A 3,646-nucleotide genomic window follows, 5' to 3' on the forward strand; every position below is an offset into this window, starting at 1 on the left:
AGAAGCAGATGTGGGTACATACTTAAAGAGGCCTAAGGGGGTACAGAAAAGGCAGAATGGGATACAGATAGAGGCACAGGGAGGCTGAAGGGGGTGCCATAGTGAAGACATGCTCCAGGCTTCAGGGCTCCTCGCTACACCACTGGCCCAGAGCAGGGAAAAAGAGCAGGCTCCAGGCACGGACAGAGATGTGGTGCGCCACACTTAAATGGGACCCAGTGTGAGAGGTGCTACCCAGCAGTGCTGTCAACAAACGTTAGAGATCCCGGCTGGCCAGTAACAGCTGTGATCACTGTACAGACTCCCAGCTGCAACAGCAGGAGGGCACGGGTGTTACAGGGGTAGAGACTGGAGAGTGGTGGTGGGAAGGATGTTCCTCTAATGCCAGTTAATGGCTGAAGGCCCTTCCCAGACACAAATCTAATTAGCACTGGCAGCAGCTATGTCTTCAGGGGGAACAAGACTGTTATAATATTTATCTTGCAGGAGAGTGATGATCAGGTAGCTAAGAGCAGAGGTAGGGCCAAGACAAGGGGGAGGGAGCCTGAGATGAATTGTATCCAACCCGACTCTCTCCCATAAGCTGTCTAGGCTTTATGCAAAGAAAGCCCTACTAAGAGTTAGATAACATTTTAAATTTGATCTACAGTAGTAGAAAGTCACAATTAATTTTGCATTGGATATTTAATAAGATAGACTCAGGTTAATTCTTAATGCAGGTGGTGGCTGTGGAACTTCTAAGATGCCACCCCCACACTTTCACCTGAGGGGCTAGAAATTGGGTATTGGAGATGGGGTGAGGGGGCAGTAGGCTGAAGTTTTGCCTAGGGTGTGGGGAAACCTTGCACTGGCCCTGCATGCCAGGTCCCATGCGACTTGACTTGCACCACACGTCTTTTTTTTTATCTTTTTCATCTGAAAATGCATCTTCCTTTCTTAATGCATCAGCAATCCACATCAGCTATTGTGTTATTATGTGTGACACTCAGAAATGTGTGAACATGTACCCATGTAATGAGACAGCAAAATAGGAGGGTGAAAGAAAGACATTTATAATAACTCTCTCAAATTTTGAAATTGAAAAGTGTCTTTTTAAAGACAGCACTTAAACATATATGTGAAGGCTATGTTTAGGCTAATATAAGCTGGAAAACACATATACAGTAGGGCCATATTCAACAGCACTTATTGTGCCTTTTTTAATTTTTTTCATCCCTTTTTCAAATTTTTAGGTGTCTGCCTAATTCATCCAGGCTGTAACAAAGGAGACATTACTAATATCTCCTTGTTACAGACCTGCCACAATAATTGCCACAATAATTTGCCTTATTAAAGCTACGATCGCGAAACGCACGTCGGCATAATCGCTGTATGCCTAAATTGTTGTGTCTATGTAATATATGTTTAATAATAATCTTGAGGTCCAATATTGATGTCCGCTACATAGCAGACTCACGGTTGTGCTCTGACACGACATATGTACCCAACAGATTAATTGTGTCTATCTAAAATATATGCTAAATGATATCCTCATGGTTCTAATGCCGATGTCCACTATATAGCAGCCTTATGGTGGTGCTCTAATACAGCTCGTACACTGAACAGCCTGGTACAACACTTACTAAAGGGCACATAATATATTCATAACCCTGTTCCTGAATACCATGATATAAATACTGTACTAATTGAGACCAGGCAATTAGAGAAGTGTTCTGATAAAGGATAGGAACACCAGTGTGTCAATATTGAGGTGTAATTTAGCATAGTGAAATAAATGGTGAGCCAGAATGCTATAATGTGTGTTGTGCAGTATTAAAGGCAACTTTGTTACCACATTATAATCAATTCTACTATGTGAATAAAGATTCCCTCACTATTAATCTACATTTACCTTTGAATAACCTTGTCACAATAATGCACAAAATATTATACTGCCTAATATAGACAGTACAGGTGGGATTGCGTTATGAATCAAGACAGCTTGGGTTAGTTACTTATTAAAGGTATAATGAGGAACCAGTATTTTTAGGTTCTGATCATGTGATTAATATCTTTAAAGGCATATATAGTTTTGCCTAATACAGACTCATTGGGGAGAAGATACGTAGGTCTTAAGGTTTCAGTAGATGACTCGCATACAAATGAATGGAGAAATAGACACTCACTATTATTCCGGAAGATTCTTTATGGGGCATACAGAGTGACTTATATTCACACATTTTCTAACTTTTTCACAATTTCTTAAACTTTATTTTTATATTTCGCTATATCATATTTGTTGTGTATAATTTTAATTAATAGATTAAAGGTTATATTTTATTGAATTTGATTAGTGCACCATATATAGACTCCTTTTCTTCTGTGTTTCAAATCACAATAATTTCCACAATTAAAAATTGTGTATTTCATCAAAGTCCGAATATGCATTATTTTTGGAATCTGAAAGTGAGATTTCTTCATCCTGAGATGGTGTTCAGTTTCCCGAATGTCCTCACAAGCTGCCGGCAGCTCGTGTTGCAGACTGTGTAGTGGTGGGATACCTCAGATCCCTCACTGTTGTGTCCTGCCGCAGCGCTGCAGCTTCAGCTTCACCTCCTGTCGACTTCCCCACTGCTCTCACCACATACCGGCGGTGCCTGCACTCTTTCTTCTGCGACTTCTCCCACACTAATGTAAATCCTCCCAGGCATAAAAACCCCATTCATAAATAAAATCCACTTCAGGCTCCGACTCCCTATAATAGTGCCCACACTTGTAATACCCACATTAGTAGTGCCCACAGTAGGAATGCCCCCTATAGTAGTGCCCAAAGTAGTAATGCTCCCTATTGTAGTCCCCACAGTTGTAATGCCCCCATTAGTAGTGCCCCCTGTAGTAGTGCCTCCAGTAGTAATGCCCTCTATAGTAATGCCCCCAGTAGTAATGCCCCATTAGTAGTGCCCCCAGTAGTAATGCCTCTATTAGTAGTGCCTCCAGTAGTAATGCCCCCATTAGTAATGTCCAGTGTTGTAATGCCCCCCCTATAGTCGTGCCCCCAGTAGTAATGCCCCCCTATAGCCATGCCCCCAGTAGTAATGCTCCTTATAGCCATGCCCCCAGTGTTGGTGCTTCTGAAAAACAAAATACAATGAAAAAACAAACACAATACTTACCTTAAGCCCCGCTCCTGCATCCGCTGCCGTCCGGTCCGACCGCGGCTCCGCCACGGATCTATGGGAGAGACGTCATGATGTCCCTCCCATAGAGCTCTCTGCGGGAGCCAGAAGCCGGAGCGCAGGAGTGAGCTCCGACTTTCGGCTGCCGCTGCAGAGAGGGAACTGAGTGCCAGCTGATAACAAATATCAGCGGGCGCCTGGCAAATGAAGCCTCCCTGCTGCGGCTAGCGGGAAGGGAGGACATTGCTGAGATTTATTTTTCTCCTGGGGACACAGTGGCGCCCTCTAGGGGGAAGGTACACCGGGTGACGGCCCTTTTAGCCTGCCCCTAGAACTGCCTCTGAGCACAACCTAAAGAGGCCCACTTCCCTTTACTCACATCCGTAATAACTTGCAAGTCTGTGTTAACATCGGTAGCATTAAGTACCATCAGTGCCTCACCCACAATTAAGGCAGGTCACACCTCACTCACAAACGGCTAAACTTCCTGT

The sequence above is a fragment of the Taudactylus pleione genome, unplaced genomic scaffold, assembly GCF_031769625.1.
Source record: "Taudactylus pleione unplaced genomic scaffold, aTauple2 ptg000037l, whole genome shotgun sequence".
NCBI lineage: Eukaryota > Metazoa > Chordata > Amphibia > Anura > Myobatrachidae > Taudactylus > Taudactylus pleione.